The sequence below is a fragment of the Tursiops truncatus genome, chromosome 16 (assembly GCF_011762595.2).
Source record: "Tursiops truncatus isolate mTurTru1 chromosome 16, mTurTru1.mat.Y, whole genome shotgun sequence".
Lineage (NCBI taxonomy): Eukaryota > Metazoa > Chordata > Mammalia > Artiodactyla > Delphinidae > Tursiops > Tursiops truncatus.
In genome coordinates this window covers 26,050,545-26,069,197 of record NC_047049.1, presented here as the reverse complement: position 1 = coordinate 26,069,197, position 18,653 = coordinate 26,050,545, and the positions used below count along the sequence as shown (strand labels likewise).

General features: G+C 40.0%; 1 protein-coding gene across 2 annotated transcripts in view; it reads left to right on the top strand.

Annotated features, from left to right (window-relative positions):
• The window catches only part of NOLC1 (nucleolar and coiled-body phosphoprotein 1), a 31,693-nt gene extending 14,307 nt beyond the window's left edge, over positions 1-17,386 (top strand). Inside the window, exon 14 of one of the 2 annotated variants that reach the window (XM_073794041.1) lies at positions 17,127-17,386. The gene's annotated coding sequence lies outside the window, so the exon portion shown is untranslated. Of the gene's footprint in view, positions 1-7,497 lie in introns of both variants that reach the window. The other variant, XM_073794040.1, reaches the window with a different exon arrangement.
• The last annotated feature ends 1,267 nt before the right edge of the window (positions 17,387-18,653 follow it).

Genomic DNA, 18,653 nt, shown 5'->3' with positions numbered 1-18,653 from the left:
TGGAGGTAGGGGAGCAGTGAGGAAGAGTAAGGCATTAAGTGACTCTCGTACAAATAATAAATGCTGGAGAGGGTGTGGAGAAAATGGAACCCTCATACACGATTGGTGGGAATGTAAATTGGTACAGCCACTATGGAAAACAGTAGGGAGGTTCCTTAAAAAACTAAAAATAGAGTTACCATGTGATCCAGCAATCCCATTCCTGGGCATATATGCAGAGAAAATTCTAATTCAAAAACAGGACTTCCCTTGGGGGTGCAGTGGTTAAGACTCCACACTTCCGTTGCAGGGGACGCAGGTTCGATCCCTGGTCAGGGAACTAAGATCCCACATGCTGTGTGCATGTGGCAAAAAAAAGATACAATGTGCCCCAGTGTTCATAGCACTATTTACAATAGCCAAGACATGGAAGCAACCTAAGTGTCCATCAATAGATGAATGGATAAAGATGTGGTGTATATATACAGTGGAATACTACTCAGCCATATAAAAGGATGAAACAATGCTATTTTCAGCAACATGGGTGGACCTAGAGATGATCATACTAAGCGAAGTAAGTCAGAAAGAAAAATACCATATGATATCACTTATATGTGGAATCTAAAACACAACATGAACATATCTATGAAACAGAAACAGACTCACAGACATAGAGAACAGACTTGTTGCCAAGGGGGAGAGCGGGTAGGGGAGGGAAGGATTGGGAGCTTGGGATTAGCAGATGCAAACTAGTATATACAGGATGGATAAACAACAACTTTGTACTGTATAGCACAGGGAACTATATTCAATAGCCTGTGATAAACCAGAATGAAAAAGAACATATATATGTATAACTGAGTCAGTTTGCTGTACAGCATAAATTAAACCCAGCATTGTAAATCAACTATTCTTCAATTTTAAAAAATGTTGGGGGCTTCCCTCGTGGCACAGTGGTTGAGAGTCCGCCTGCCAATGTAGGGGACACAGGTTCGTGCCCCGGTCCGGGAGGATCCCACATGCTGCAGAGCGGCTGGGCCCGTGAGCCATGGCCGCTGAGCCTGCACGCCTGGAGCCTGTGCTCCGCAACGGGAGAGGCCACAACAGTGAGAGACCCCCGTATCGCAAAAAAATAAATAAATATTGGAACTATAAAAGTACTGGCTAATATGTCAAGATGCTTAAGAAGATCAAATTGGTGATTAGGTCTCTATTGCCACGAGATTGACACTTTCCTAGCACTTGATGATTTGCTTCACTCAAGGATAAGAAATTGATGACCTTTTCTTTTTGGGGGATTTAAAAACTATAGTCAAATGCTGTACCAGAACATAAAAAAACACTCTTCCAATTATTCGTTTTTCATCTCTCAAACTGAAATATTCAACCTGAGAATTTAGGATATGCTCATCAACATACTAAGGAACTCAAAGTAGTCTTTCCTTTTTTTTAAAAAAAATATTTATTTATTTATTTATCTATCTTTGGCTGTGTTGGGTCTTCGTTGCTGTGCACTGGCTTTCTCTAGTTGCGGCAAGCAAAGGCTACTCTTCATTGCGGTGTGCAGACTTCTCATTGCAGTGGCTTCTCTTGTTGCGGAGCATGGGCTCTAGGTGTGCCGGCTTCCGTAGTTGTGGCACACGGGCTCAGTAGTTGTGGCTCACAGACTCTGGAGCATAGGCTCAGTAGTTATGGCTCATGGGCTTAGTTGCTCCACAGCATGTGGGATCTTCCCAGACCAGGGCTCGAACCTGTGTCTCCTTCATTGGCAGGCGGATGGATTCTTAACCACTGCGCCACCAGGGAAGTCCCAAAGTAGTCTTTCATTGTTGATAAATTAGTCTATAATTTCTGAGTCTAATTTAACCAGAGAGAATCATCTGACAGCCACTCAACGCTTGCTGTCTTTCCAGATGCCTTATTCTTGTGAGTTAGAATTTTTGTGATTAGGAAGAAATAAAGTGCTTAAAAAAAAAACCTAACTTAAACTGGAGCTCAAATTCTGTTTTCAAGCTAGATCTCAACTTGATGAACGAGTACAAAGCACATAACTCCTCACTAACATGATGCAATTAATAACATTTTTAAATTTTAAACTGTGTCTTGGGAGTTCCCTAGTTGCCAGTGGTTAGAATTCTGGGTTTTCACTGCCATGGCCCAGGTTCAGTCCCTGATCGGGGAAATGAGATCCCTCAAGCCGTGCAAAGCGTCTTATTTTTACTACTGTAAACTGTGACATATATTTTAAGTGAAATTAAAATGTATTAGTTAATATTTAAGAAATGTAAAAAGGTATAAAGAATAATTTATTGAAAAATTGCATACCCATCTCTCAGCCTAATAAGCAGAATGTTGCCAGCACAGTTAAATTCCCTCTTTGTATGTATGTTAAGGCCGAATGTTAAGCCAGTATTAACATTAATAAGTACCAATTGTTAAAATATTGAAATATATTAATACTGGTTGGGAAATAGTTGCTGGCCTGTACCCTCTGAATATCTCCTCTCATTTCCAAATCCTTGACCTCTTTCTAAGACACACACACCACCTCCCTTGAACTGTTCCATAATCCAACAAATAAAGGGTTAATGCCTGGCACAGAGGGGCCTTTTATATATATATATATATATATATATATATATCCCTAAGGAATATATAGTCTTGTTTTTAAACTTTATATAAATTGTACCACACTGTATCTATTCTCCTACGACTTGCTTATTTCTCTGATGTGTTGTAGTTCACTGTATACTTCCATTTCTTTACTAATTCACTTATTAACAGGCATTCAAGTTGTGATGCTGCTGTGAACACTCTTGTATCTGTTGGTGTACATGTGCAAGAGTTCCCTGAATTTAAACCTAGAAGGGAAAGTGCTGGTCATAGGGTAAGTGCATCTTCAATCTTCCATGTAATGCCAATTTTCCAAAGGTATTTACTAATTTACATTCCCATCAGCAGCTCAAGAGAGTTCCTTTTGTTCCATAGTCTCTCCAGCACTAGGTAAGTCACGTCAAATCAAAATTTTCTCCAGTCTTCTGGGTGTGGGATGATATCTTATTGTGGTTTTAATTTGAATTTCCCTGACTACTAATGAGGTTGAACACCTTTTCATATATTTAGTGACTGTTTGGAGTTCCTTTTCTGAAGGTGTCTACTTAAGTCTTTCATCCATTTTTCTGTTGGGTTTTCTGTTTTTCTCTTATTGATTTGTGGGACTTTTTTATATATTTTGGATACAGTTCCTTTGTTGGTTTTATGCTGTATAGATATTTTCTTCAGTTCTGTCTTGCCTTACTTTATTGTATTTTTTTTTTGATGAAAGAGAGCTTACTTTTTATTTAGTCAGATATGCCAGATATCTTGCATTTGTCTCTCCATATACACTATCCACCTTTCTCCACTGGCTCTTTGCCTAGGGAGGTTGACCTCTAGGAATTGCATCATTGGCTCTCTGCTTTTTGGCTCCTGATTGGGTTTTGGCCAATGGGGTGCCCCTGCAGGAAATCAGAAGAAGGTGGAGAACGAGAGTAGGTATTTATTTTTCCTAGCCCCAAACTGCTGTGTTCTCAAATCAAAAGTCACTGCTCCCCTCAAGACAGTCTCCTCGGGACTTCCCTGGTAGTCCAGTGGTTAGTGGTAAGACTCCGTGCTCCCACTGCAGGGAGCACAGGTTCAATCCCTGGTTGGGGTAAGTTCCCACATGCCATGCAGCACGGCCAAAAAAAAAAAAATAAATAACAGTCTCCTATATAAACTTTCCCTTGGGGATTCTGAACCTGCTCCTTACTCTCATTGCTTTTGCCCAAGTGATGGTAACATCCTTATAGATTGTTTCAGACCACTTTATTTTATTTTATTTTTAATTTTATTTTTTAATCTATTTATTTATTTTTGGCTGTGTTGGGTCTTTGTTGCAGTGCGCGGGCCCCCTCAAGTTGCGGCGAGCGGGGGCCCCTATGTGTTGTGGTGCGCGGGCCTCTCATTGCGGTAGCTTCTCCCGTTGCGGAGCACCGGCTCCGGGCGCACGGGCCTCAGCAGCTGTGGTGCACCGGTTTAGTTGCTCCACGGCATGTGGGATCCTCCTGGACCAGGGGTCGAACCCGTGTCCCCTGCACTGGCAGGCAGACTCTCCAACCACTGTGCCACCAGGGAAGTCCCTCTCAGACCATTTTAATTTGAGTGTGTCATCTGTTTCCTATTGGATTTCTGACTCATATAACATATTTATTAATATTTCCTTTCAAAATTAGTACTTTCGTGTGTTAAGAAAATTTTCCTTATCCTGAGATAATAAAGATATTCTATATTATATTCTAAAGGCTTTATTATTTGTTTTCCTTGTTTAGGTCTATAGTTGACCTGATATTGATTTTTCAATCCTTTATTTATAGAGATTGTTTCATGGCCCAGCAAATGGTCTCTCTTGGTGACTCTTCCACATGCTTTTGAAAAGAATATGTATTTTGCTGTTGCTGGTGGAATGTTCTATAAATGTCAGCTAGGGCAAATTGATTGATAGTGTTGCTCAAATCTTCTACATCTTTGTTGATTTTTCTATTTGTTCAATTACTGAGAGGGGAAAATTGAAACAACTATGATGGTGGACTTGTCTATTTTTCCTTTATGTTCTGTTAGCTTTTTCTTCATGTATTTTGAAGCTATGTTATTGGGTACCTACACATTTAAGATGGTTATTTCATTGTTTTTCTTTCACATCTTTATTGGAGTGTAATTGCTTTACAATGTTATGTTAGTTTCTGCTGTACAACAAAGTGAATCAGCTATATGTATACATATATCTCCATGTTCCCTCCCTCTTACGTCTCCCTCCCACCCTCCCTATCCCACCCCTCTAGGTCATAACAAAGCATCGAGTTGATCTCACTCTGTATAACAGACTCTGGGTCCATCCACCTCACTGCAAATAACTCGATTTCATTCCTTTTTATGGCTAAGTAATATGCCATTTTATATATGTGCCACATCTTCTTTATCCATTCATAAGATGGTTATTTTTTTTAACATCTTTATTGGAGTATAATTGCTTTACAATGTTGTGTTAATTTCTGCTGTATAACAAAGTGAATCAGCTATATGCATACGCGTATCCCCATATCCCCTCCCTCTTGTGTCTCCCTCCCACCCTCCCTATCCCACCCCTCTAGGTGGTTGCAAAGCACCGAGCAGATCTCCCCATGCTATGCAGCTGCTTCCCACTAGCTAGCTATTTTACATTTGGTAGTGTATATATGTCAATGTTACTCTCTCACTTCGTCCCACTTTACCCTTCCCCCTCCCCATGTCCTCAAGTCAGTTCTCTAAGTCTGTGTCTTTATTCCTGTCCTGTCCCTAGGTTCATCAGAACCATTTTTTAAATTAGATTCCATATATATGTGTTAGCATACGGTATTTGTTTTTCTCTTTCTGACTTACTTCACTCTGTATGATAGACTCTAGGTCCATCCACCTCACTACAAATAACTCAGTGTACTATAGAGCTTTTTAAAGGGTCCTATGATGTTGGTAGGCACTGAAACATGAGTTATGCAGAGGCCTAGGAGTCATGTAAGGCGAGAACTGGAACCTGGCCCATCTTTAGAATTCAAATGTGAGCTGCCAGATAGCCTGAGGGTTTCTGAAAAAGTCAGAATCACTGGAAACCTTGAAAGATAAATTGTCTGCTGGAATCTCCTGGAGTGGGCTGGACAGTAGAGCAGAACTGGATTTTGTTCAGGACAGTGGTCCTAGTCTGTATACAGGATGTCCACAAAGTCTGGAAACATAGATGATAGTATTTATTATTTTCCAGTGGAAGAATTCCTGATGGTATAATGTCTCTTTGCTGGTGTTTCTAGACTTCATGGACTTGTGGTGGTCAGGAAACCTGACCACTTTCTGACAGCCTCTCAGAGAACCTGTGTGTTCTGGTGAAGGGGGGATCTGTAGTGTCAAGGAACATCCTGAGTCTTTTTTTTTTTTTTAATAAATTTATTATTTTTTTAATAAATTTATTTATTTATGCACTTTTGGCTGCGTTGGGTCTTCGTTGCTGCACACAGGCTTTCTCTAGTTGCGGCGAGCGGGGGCTACTCTTTGTTGCAGTGTGCGGGCTTCTCATCGCAGTGGCTTCTCTTGTTGCAGAGCACGGGCTCTAGGCCCACGGGATTCAGTAGTTGTGGCACGTGGGCTCTAGAGCGCAGGCTCAGTAGTTGTGGCGCATGCGCTTTGTTGTTCCACGACACGTGGGATCTTCCCGGACCAGGGTTCGAACCTGTGTCCCCTGCATTGGCAGGTGGATTCTTCCCTGCACCACCAGGGAAGTCCAGAAGCTTTTAGTTTGATGAAGTTTAATCTATTTTTAGTTTGGTTGCTTATGCTTTTGGTGTCATATCTAAGAAGCTTTTACCTAACCCTTGGTCTCAAAGATTTACTCCTTTTTTTTTTTTTTAAGAGTTTTATGCTTTTAGCTTTTCCATTTAGGCCTATGATCCATTTTGAGTTAATTTTCTGTGTGTATGTAAGTAAGGGGTCCAATTTCATTCTTTGCATGTCGATGTCCAGATGTCCGAGCACTATTTATTGAAAAGACTATTCTTTTCCCATTGAATTGTCTTTGGGCTCTTGTCTGAAATCAGTTGCCCATAAATATATGGGTTTATGTCTGGCTGTCAGTTCTACTTCATTAATCTATGTCTACCCTTATGCCAGTACTACACTGTCTTGATTACTGTAACTTTACAATAAGTTTTGAAATTGGAAAGCAATATAGCATTTTAGGGAGGGGACTAACAACATCGGTTTATATTTTTAAGAGACTGTGTTGTGGGGTTCTTCAAAAAATTAAACATAGAATTACCATATGACCCAGAAAATTCACTCTTATGTATAAAACCCCAAATAATTGAAAATAGAGACTCAAACAAATACTTGTATGATAATGTTCATTGCGGCATTATTCGCAATAGCCAAAAGGTAGAAACAACCAAAGTGTGCATCAATGATGAATGGACAAACAAAATGTGGTATATGCATACAATGAAATATTAATAAGCCATACAAAGGAATGAAGTTCTGATACATACTACCACATGGATGAACCTTGTGAAGATTATGCTATGTGAAAGGAGCCAGATATAAATAGACAAATATTGTATGATTCCATTTATATTAAATATCTAGGATAGGCCAGTTCACAGAGTTGGAAAGTAGATTGCAGGTTATCAGGAGCATGAAGTGCAAGTAATAGAAAATCATTGCTTAATGGATAGAGTTTCTGTTTGGGGTTATGAAAAAGTTTTGGAAATAGTGGTGATGGTTGCAGAACATTGTAAATATAACTAATGCCACTGAATCGTACACTTAAAAACGGTTAAAATGGCAAATTTTGTGATGTATATATATTTCACCACAATTTTTTAAAAAAAGACTGCTTTGGCAGCTGTGAAGAAATCAGACTATAGGTTAAGATTACTGCAAGAATCCAGGTTAAAGATGATGTTCTGTTTACCTTTCCAGGTCCACTCTATCATTCTCTACCCTGCTCTGTGCTCCAGGAAGCCGACCTGTGTTGACCGTTTAACCAGCTGCTAGACCCTCTGATTTCTGATTAAACTTGGCCAGTGTGGAGCACTGCCAACGTGGAGGACTGGTAAGAGATCAGAGGGTGAGGGGAGAATGAGATCAGGGTACTCTCCTGGTTCCCCATCTGCAGGGTTGCTGTGGGCACCTATATCCCTTGATGAAAGGCCACAGTTCCTGCCAGGCAGCCCTCTCCACAAAGCTCTCTCTGTCTCTGTATTCTAGTAATGGCCCCCCTCCCTCATTCCTTCTAGGCCTATAGTGGCCACCACTAGTGCACTTGTATTTCCCTATACCAGTTTATTAGTTTAATAGTTCCTTTATTAAACTTTCCTAGAATTCCCTGGCAGTCCAGTGGTTAGGAATCCGCACTTCCACTGCAGGGGTCATGGGTTTGATCCCTGGTCGGGGAACTAAGATCCCGCAAGCTGCATGGCATAGCCAAAAAAAAAAAAAAATAAGAAAGAAAAAGAAATGGGGTTACTGTAAAGAGCTCATGGAAATTTGAGCAGTTTAACCTTTAAAAAAAAAAGGTTAATTTTAGCAATTTGAGTTGCTATCAGTTTCCTGCCTTCCTGATCAGGGTGGGTGTAGTAGAGAGAGCAATGGATATATTTGGAGGTAGAGCCTTGCGGTTTTGATGGATTGGATGGTGTGACAGACATGGATCCTGGCTCTTAGAAAAGTTCTCATAAATTGGAGGAGAAAGGACGTACAGTCTAGAAAAAAACACAGGTGCATACTAACTAACTGTAGTCCAGGTATAGCCTCAAGTTGCAAAATGGTTGGAGCCAGCTACTCAATGCACTAATCCATCTATCCCCTTATCTCCTTGCCTTGGGGACAGAATTGACTCTTCTCCAAGTCCTCAGATATGCAGGAGAGAAATTAGAGGGAATTGGTTGGTTTCCACAGAGGAATCAGTAAAGTGGGGGTCTCCCAAGGAAGCAGTGGAAATAGAGATTCCTGGAAACGATTCCAGGAAAAGGTCTAGTCAATTGGGTGAAGTGTCAAAAACCAGACACTGGCTTGAAATAGCTCAGCTTCCCAACCAGATGGTCTGGAGATAAAGGAGGACAACAGATTGTGGAGATATTCAGGGAGATATTCTCAGGGTTCATGAAGAAAAACCCTGTTATACCCAGTAGCTGTCCTATTCCATCCTGAAGCCATATACAGGATAAAATGGGGGCGATTACTCCATCACAGACCCTACCTCACTTATACCTCCCAGTTTTCCCCCCACTTTCTCTCTTTTCCCTGAATGCTGCTCTGCTACCCTGGCTCTTCCAAATGCTGAAAGGTACACATCAAACTTACATCCCTGCTAGATTGCAGAGCATCTGAGATCAAGGTGTTATTTGCATACTTCAGGTTTTCCTGAGTCAGACTGGAAACTCCTGCTTGGAGTAGTTCCCTTTGACTCAATATAGAGAACTCTGATTGGGGCGTAACTTCCACGACATGATCCTTAGGTCTTCGGCCCTTGGACGTGTCCTCTGGGGCCTGCTAGATGTATCAGCCCAGCCTCTCAGACCAGGGCCTCTTGAGTGGCCAGTACTGTAAACTTTCTTTTTTTGTCACACTTACTTTACTCCCACGAGAAGCACTGTGCTTCATCTTACTCCCTTCTATGCTGTAAGGATCCAGGCATCCTTTAGACATTTATCATTATGTCTTCCAGCTAGCTGTATGAACTTAGAGACATTACTTAACTTCTGTATGTCTCAAGTTGTTATTAAGTTCTTAACAATTCCTGGCACATGACACAACTCAGTAAGTGTTGTTGTTGTTATTATTATATTATTATTAACATAGCAGTATGTTCATATAACTGGTACAACCCACTTTACCAAATTTGACTGTTAAAAATGGTCACATTTCTCTCTTTTTAAAATTCTGAGTCTGAATTCAGTTTATTTTTATAACTGTTTTATTTTACTTTAGTTGTTTATTTCTTCCCTAGATATTATGTGCACCCAGAAAAAATTCCAAAAAAGTAAAAAGGCCCACCACTTATCCCAACCACCCAGTTCCCCTCCCCACAGACAGCCCTTATACCAATTCTTTCGTTAAACTTCAAGGATATTCTATGCAATTACAGTCACAGACTCGGCCATTTTTTCCTTGTACAAATACTAGCCATAACAATGTATTTTGGAGAGCTTTTCAAATCAGTTCTTACTGAGTTGCCTAATTCTTCCTTTTTTAAAAAAAAAAAAAAAGATTTCCCTCCTATTTTTAGATTAGGGGGGAATTCTGGGGATTAGGTTCCCCCCAATTTAGAAATTTGGTATAATTTTCATAAAATAAGATTCATCCATTTTAACAGTACAGTTTAATAAGTTTGGCAATTGTATATAGTCATGTAACCATCACCACAATTAAGATATAAAATGTTTCCATCACCCTAAAAAGTCCCCTCTTTCTCCATTGTAATCAATCTCCTCACCTAAAATCTAGCTCTGTGAAACCACTGACGTGCTTTTCGCTACTCTAGTTTTGCTTTTTCTAGAATTTCATTTTTATGGCATTGTACAATATGCAGTGTTTTTTGTTTTGTTTTGTGTTTTTTTTGCGGTACACAGGCCTCTCACTGTTGTGGCCTCTCCCGTTGCAGAGCACAGGCTCTGGACGCACAGGCTCAGCGGCCATGGCTCACGGGCCTAGCCGCTCCGCAGCATGTGGGCTCTTCCCGGACCAGGGCACGAACCCGTGTCCCCTGCATTGGCAGGCGGACTCTCAACCACTGCGCCACCAGGGAAGCCCTCTTCTCTAGTTTTAAACAAGCATTTTATATAATTCCATTTTCTCTCTTCTCTTAGCATATTAATTATACTTAAAAAATATTTAGTGGTTTCCCTAGAGTTTGAAATATATATTTACAACAAATCTAAGTTCATTTTCAAATACACTATACCACTTCATGAATAGTGCAGGTATCTTATAAAAGTATTATGAATCCCTCCTTCCTGTCCCTTATAACATTGTTGTCATTCATTTCACTTATCTATAAGCTATAATCTCCCAATACATTGTGCTATTATTTGAACAATTAACTAATAGATCAATAAAATGAAAGATTTTATCTTCATTTATACCTTCTCTAACGCTCTTCTTTTTTGTTACATAGGTGCAAGTTTCTGACCTATATCATATTTCTTCTCTCTGAAGAACATTTTATAATGTTTCTTGTAAGACAGGTCTACTGGCAACACATTCCCTCAGTTTTTGTCTGGGAAAGTTTTTATTTCTCCTTCACTTCTAAAGATTTTTGCTGGATACAGAATTCTAGATTGATAGTTTTTTGTTTTTTGGCAGTGCTGTGTGGCTTGTGGGATCTTAGTTCCCCGACAAGGGGTCTAACCTGGGCCCAGCAGTGAAAGCGCTGAGTCCTAACCACTGAACCGCCAGGGAATTCCTGATGGTTTTTTTCTTTTAGCACTTAAAATAGTTCACTCTACGCACCTCTTGCTTGCATGGTTTCTGAAGAGTTCAACATATTTCTTATCTTTTTCCTGTATGTGTAAGGTCTCCCTGCACCCCACTGTGGCTTCTTTCAAGACTTTGGTTTTCTGTGGTTTGAATATGATATGCCCAGGTACAGGATTTTGGGTATTTATCCTATGTGGTGTTTTCTGAGCTTCCTGGATCTGTAGTTTGGTTCTGTCATTAATATTGGAAAATTGGGACTTCCCTAGCGGTTCAGTGGTTAAGTCTCTGTGCTCCCAATGCAGGGGGCCCAGGTTTGATCCCTGGTCAGGGAACTAGATCCCACATGCATGATGGAACTAAGAGTTCACATGCTGCAGCTAAGAGTCTGCATGCCACAACTAAAGATCCCACATGCTGCAACTAAACTTGCTGCAACAGAGATCCTGCATGCTGCAACTAAGATAATGAAATAGTATACAGCTATTCAAAAAGATGTAGAAGCTCTAGATGTACCAATATGCGACACTCCCCAAGACATATTTAAAAGGCAACATACAATATGAAGGGAATTCCCTGTCAGTCCAGTGGTTAGAACTCCACACTCTCACTGCTGAGGGCCCAGGTTCAATCTCTGGTTGGGGAATTAAGATCCTACAAACTGCATGGCACAGCCAAATAAATAAATAAGTAAATAAATAAATAAATAATAAATTTAAAGTAAAAAAATAATATGAAAAAGTGCTATCCTTTAAGAAGATAAATACAAATGAAATGGAGCAGGACCCTATGGTCCTTCCCCCTCATGTCCTCTGCCTGCCTTTTGTCTGTGAAAACAAAAAAAAAACCTTTAGCCAAAGAATAAGTTTAATCAGAGAAGTGAGAAAATACAGACACAAAGGAAAACAGTCCAACAAGGCTAAATAATAGGGCTTCCCTGGTGGCGCAGTGATTGAGAATCCATCTGCCAATTCAGGGGACACAGGTTCAATCCCTGGGCCGGGAAGATCCCACATGCCGTGGAGCAGCTGAGCCCATGAGCCACAACATTTAGCCTGCGTGCCGCAACTACTGAAGCCCGTGTGCCTAGAGCCCGTGCTCCACAACGAGAGAAGCCACCGTGATGAGAAGCCCGTGCACTGCAACGAAGAGTAGCCCCCGCTCACCTCAACTAGAGAAAGCCCGCGTGCAGCGATGAAGACCCAACACAGCCTAAATAAATAAACAAAATTTGTTAAAAAAAAAAAAAACTAAATAATAATAGTTTAGTCATTAAGCATAATTAAGGACCTTTACTTCCTTCTCAATGGCTATAGATAATATTCTGAGCCATATACTGTGAGCTGTCTTGTAGATACAGAAACCCCCACCAGGTGGAAGAAGTTAACTACATGATGATCAGACTGTGGCCATGACATAAGCTGCCACAATTCCAAGGATTGGCCTCAAGGAAATGGGAACAAACTGACCCTGGAACTGAAGACTAACTGTACCTAAAACAATCAAGATGACGCTGATCAGACTACCGCATGACCAATTTTAAGATGACTGTCAGAGCTGACTGTGCTGTTTCTGCATGTAGCCCCCTCACTCTGTCTATAAAAGCTCTTGCCCACTGATCATTCAGTTGTTGTGGGGGGGAGTTGGCCTTTGGACAGGAGTCTGCCCTCCCCCACCCCCACCCCACCCCCCCACCCAAAATAAAGCAAACTTTCCTTTCCACCAACCTTGCCTCTTTATTGGCTTTTGAGCGATGAGCAGCCAGACCCCACTTTTGGTTACACAAACATATACCTTTTTATGCATAGATCATATTTGAAAGGATACACAAGAAACTGATAATTGTGGTTGCCTCTGGGAAACAGAACTAAGGATAGGAGTGGGAGACAGAGTTGATTTTCTCGGTTTACTTTTTATTCCTTTTCACTTTTTTTTTTAAATAAATTGATTATTTTTGGCTGTGTTGGGTCTTTGTTGCTGTGCGCGGGCTTCTCATCACAGTGGCTTCTCTTGTTGCGGAGCACGGGCTCTAGGCGCGTGGGCTTCAGTAGTTGTGGCACACAGGCTCAGTAGGTGTGGCTCGTGGGCTCTAGAGAACAGGCTCAGTAGTTGTGGTGCACAGGCTTAGTTGCTCTGGCATGTGGGATCTTCCCGGACCAGGGCTCGAACCCATGTCCCCTGCATTGGCAGGTGGATTCTTAACCACCACACCACCAGGGAAGTCCCTCCTCTTCAGTTTTTACTACTTACTTCAGTCTCACGTGTGTGTGTGTGTGTGTGTGTGTGTGTGTGTGTGTGTGTGTATTTGTAATGGGAAAAAAATACCATTGTGTCCTCTCTTCTGATAATTTCAGAAGACATTCTGGACATGGAAAGAAGGATTGTAAAACTTGGTGTCAGCTTTGGGAATAGTGGCCCATGTTCCTGGTGTGACTTGTTGGTGACTACCTAGAGTAGAGTAGTCAAAATTATAGAGACATAAATGGAATGGTGGTTGCTAGGGTCTGGAGGTGGGGGAGGGAATGAGGAGTTATTGCTTAATGGGTATAGAGTTTCAGTTTTGTGAAATGAAAAGAGTTCTGGAGATGGATGGTGGTGATGGTTGTGCAACAATATGAATGTGCTTAATACCATTGAACTGTGCACTTAAAAATGGTTAAGATGGTAAATTTTATGTCATGTGTATTTTATCACAATAAAAAAAATGGAAAATGTATACACAGGACAGTTTTTAACATTTTAAAGCACAAATGCATAGAACTTTTATAATAACAAAAAAATAAAAATTGTAATGAAAAAAATGAAGGAGAAATTAAGGTAGTCGCAGATTTTAAAAAAGCCAAAAGACTTTATTGCTAGTAGACCTGCCCTGCAAGAAATGCTAAAGGGAGTTCTTCATACTGAAGTGAAAGGACACTAGACAGTAACTAGAAACTATATGAAGAAATAGAGAACACCAGTAATTGTACCTACATAGGTAAGTATAAAATCCAGTACTATTGTATTTTTGGTTTGTAACTCTTTTTTTTTTCCTATATGACTAAAAGACAAACACAAAAATAATAATTATAAATCTATGTTAATGGGCACAAAATGTATATACATGTAATTTGTGACAATAACAACATAAGAAAGGGAGGACAAAGCTGCATAAGAGCAGAGTTTTGTATACTATTGAAGCTAAATTGGGTTAATTCAAACTAGATTGTTATCAACCAAAGCTGTTACGTGTAACACCCAGATATCCACTAAGAAAATAACTAAAAACAAAAACAGAAAAAGAAATTAGAAGAGAATCAAAATGGCATACTAGAAAAAAATTAAACACAAAAGAAGGCCGTAGTAGAGGAACTGAGGATTAAAACATATGTGTAGAAAACAAATGGCAAAATGGCAGGAGTAGGTTCTTCATTATCAGTAATTAAATGTAAACATTAATTTTTCCAATTAAAAGGCAAATATTGGCAGAATAGATTTAAAAAATGATTCAACTATATGCCATCTTCAAGAGACTTACTTTAGATCCAAAGACATAAATAGGTTGAAAGTGAAAGGATAGAAAAAGATATTCCATGCAAATAGTAACCAAAAAGAGCTGGGGTAGCTATACTGATATCAGACAAAATAGACTTTAAACCCAAAAGTGTTATCAGAGACAAAGAAGGACATTATTTATAGATAAGGGTCAATCCACCAAAAATATATAATAATTATAAACATACACTCACCTAACAACAGAGCCCCAATATATATGAAGCAAAACCAAACAGAATTGCAGAGAGAAATAGACATTTCTACAACAATAGTTGGAGACTCCAGTACTTCATGTTCAAAAATGGATAAAACAACTAAACAGAAGATCAGTAAGGAAAAAGTGGACTTGAACAATGAACAAGCCCTAACATATTTACAGAACACTCCAGAGTACGTAATTTTCTCAATTGCAATGGAACATTCTCCAGGACAGACCATATGTTAGGTCACAAAGCAAATCTCAATACATTTAATACATTTGAAATTGTACAAAGTGTCTTCTCTGACCACAATGGAATGAAACTAGTAATCAATAACAGAAAGAAATTTGGAAAATTCACAAATATGTGGAAATTAAATAACACAATCTCAAATAACCAATGGGTCAAAGAAGAAATCACAAGAGAAATTAGAAAATAGTTTGAGATTAATTAAAACAAAAACAACGGGCTTCCCTGGTGGCACAGTGGTTGAGAGTCCGCCTGTCGATGGAGGGGACATGGGTTCGTGCCCCGGTCCGGGAAGGTCCCACATGCCACAGAGCGGCTGGGCCCGTGAGCCATGGCCGCTGACCCTGCGCGTCTGGAACCTGTGCTCCGCAACGGGAGAGACCACAACAGTGAGAGGCCCGTGTACCACCAAAAAAACCCAAAAACAACATACCAAACGCAGAGGGCATTCCCTGGTGGTCTGGTGGTTAGGACACTGTGCTCTTACTGCCGAGGGCCAAGGTTCAATCCCTGGTTGGGGAACTAAGATCCTGCAAACCATGCAGCAGAAAAATAAAATGCAGAGTTCTGAGGTGAAAGGGGATGAGAGGCAGAAGATGATGCTGGAGAAGAGTCACAGCAGAGCCACCTGAGAATACTTGAGGCAGGCTAAAAAGGAGGAGAAGGAGGAGACAGGGACATGGGGAAGTCTTGTGGTTTCTGTGTAGTCTTGTCATTGCAATCCAGCCAAAGACCTCCAGGAACACAGCTGTAGTTGAATAAGTGGAGTTTACTACTCGTCACAGTGAGGGAGAACATACACCAAGAGAATCACAGGATGTCTCGGTAAGGGGGTGTTAGAAGGAAGACTGTTCTAAGATGTGGGCTTTGTTGGTTGATTTGGAGCAGTGGGGTGGGGGAGGGCAAGGAAACAGAGGTTTGCTGTAGATTGGGTGCTGACAGAAAACAAGGACAATTCTATGATTGGGTATCCCAATAGAATTTTTTCTGATTGGAATGTAATTGCTTTACAATGTTGTGTTAATTTCTGCTGTACAATGAAGCGAATCAGCTATATGTATACATATATCCCCTCCCTCTTGGGCCTCCCTTCCACCCTCCCGCCATCCCACCTAGATCATCACAGAACACTGAGCTCAGCTCCTTGTGCTATACAGCAAGTTCCCACTAGCTATCTGTTTTACACATGGTAGTGTATATATGTCAATCCTAATATCCCAGTTCATCCCACCCTCCTCTTCCCCCGTGTCCACACATCCATTCTTTACGTCTGTGTCTCTATTCCTCCCCTACAAATAGGTTCATCTGTACCATTTTTCTAGATTCCACATATATGATTTAATATATGATATTTGTTTTTCTCTTTCTGACTTACGTCACTCTGTATGACAGACTGTAGGTCCATCCACATCTCTGCAAATGACCCAATTTTGTTCCTTTTCATGGCCAAGTAATATTCCATTGTATATATGTACCACATCGTCTTTATCCATTCATCTGTTGATGGACCTTTAGGTTGCTTCCATGTCCTGGCTATTGTAAGTAGTGCTGCAATGAACATTGGAGTGCATGTGTCTTTTTGAATTATGGTTTTCTCAGGGTATATGCCCAGGAGTGGGATTGTTGGGTCATATATGGTAGTTCTATTTTTAGTTTTTTAAGGAACCTCCATACTGTTCTCCAGAGTGGCTGTATCAATTTACATTCCCACTAACAGTGCAAGAGGGTTCCCTTTTCTTCACACTCTTTCCAGCATTTACTGTTTGTAGATTTTTTGATCTACAATGGCCATTCTGATCAGTGTGAGGTGATACATCATTGTAGTTTTGATTTGCATTTCTCTAATAATTAGTGATGCTGATCATCTTTTCATGTGCCTCTTGGCCATCTGTATATCTTCTTTGGAGAAATGTTTATTTAGGTCTTCCCCCCAGTTTTTGATTGGGTTGTTTGTTTTTTCTATATTGAGCTGCCTGAGCTATTTGTATATTTTGGAGGTTAATTCTTTGTCAACTGCTTCTTTTGCAAATATTTTCTCCCATTCTGAGGGTTGTCTTTTCATCTTGTTTATGGTTTCCTTTGCTGTGCAAAAGCTTTTAAGTTTAATTAGGTCCCATTTGTTTATTTTTGTTTTTATTTTCATTACTCTAGGAGGAGGGTCAAAAAAGATCTTGGGACTTCCCTGGTGGTGCAGTGGTTAAGCATCCTCCTTCCAATGCAGGGGACGTGGGTTTGATCTCTGGTCAGGGAACTAGATCCCACCTACATGCTGTAACTAAGAGTTCTTATGCCGCAACTAAGGAGCCCACCAGCCGCAACTAAGGAGCCCGCCTTCCGCAACTAAGACCTGGCGCAACCAAAAATCAATAAGTAAAATAAAATAAATGTGTACATCTTAACTTAAAAAAAAATCTTGCTGTGATTTATGTCAGAGTGTTTTTCCTATGTTTTCCTCTAAGGGTTTTATAGTGTCTGGTCTACATTTAGGTCTTTATTCCATTTTGAGTTTATTTTTGTGTATGGTGTTAGGGAGTGTTCTAATTTCATTCCTTTACATGTAGCTGTCCAGTTTTCCTGGCACCACTTATTGAAGAGACTGTCTTTTCTCCATTGTATATTCTTGCCTCCTTTGTCATAGATTAGGTGACCATAAGTGGATGGGTTTATCTCTGGGCTTTCTATCCTGTACCATTGATCTATATTTCTATTTTTGAGCCTTGATTAAAGTAGCTTTGTAGTATAGTCTGAAGTCAGGGAGTCTGATTCCTCCAGCACCGTTTTTCTTTCTCAAGATTGTTTCAGCTATTCAGTCTTTTGTGTTTCCATACAAATTGTAAAATTTTTTGTTCTAATTCTGTGAAAAATGCCATTGGTAATTTGATAGGGATTGCATTGAATCTGTAGATTGCTTTGGGTAGTACAGTCATCTTCACAACTTTGATTCTTCCAGTCCAAGAACATGATATATCTCTTCATCTGTTTGTGTCATCCTGATTTCTTTCATCAGTGTTTTATAGTTTTCTGAGTACAGGTCTTTTGCCTCCTTAGGTAGGTTTATTCATAGGTATTTTATTCTTTTTGTCACAATGGTGAATGTGATTGTTTCCTTAATTTCTCTTTCTGGTCTTTCATTTTTAGAATATAGGAATGCAAGAGATTTCTGTGCATTAATTTTGTATCCTGCAACTTTACCAAATTCATTGATTAGCTCTAGTAGTTTTCTGGTGGCCTCTTTAAGATTCTCTAGGTATAGTATCATGTCATCTGCAAACAGCAACAGTTTTACTTCTTCTTTTCCAATTTGTATTCCTTTTATTTCTTTTTCTTCTCTGATTGCCGTGGCTAGGACTTCCAAAACTATGTTGAATAATAGTGGCAAGAGTGGACATCCTTGTCTTGTTCCTGATCTTAGAGGAAATGCTTTCAGTTTTTCACCATTGAAGATGATGCTTGCTGTGGTTTGTCATATATGGCCTTTATTATGTTGAGGTAGGTTCCCTCTGTGCCCACATTCTGGAGAGTTTTTAGCATAAATGGGTGTTGAATTTTGTCACAAGCTTTTTCTGCATCTATTGAGATGACCATATGGTTTTTATTTTTTAATTTGTTAATATGGTATCACATTAATTGATTTGCATATATTGAAGAATCCTTGCATCCTTGGGCTAAATCCCACTT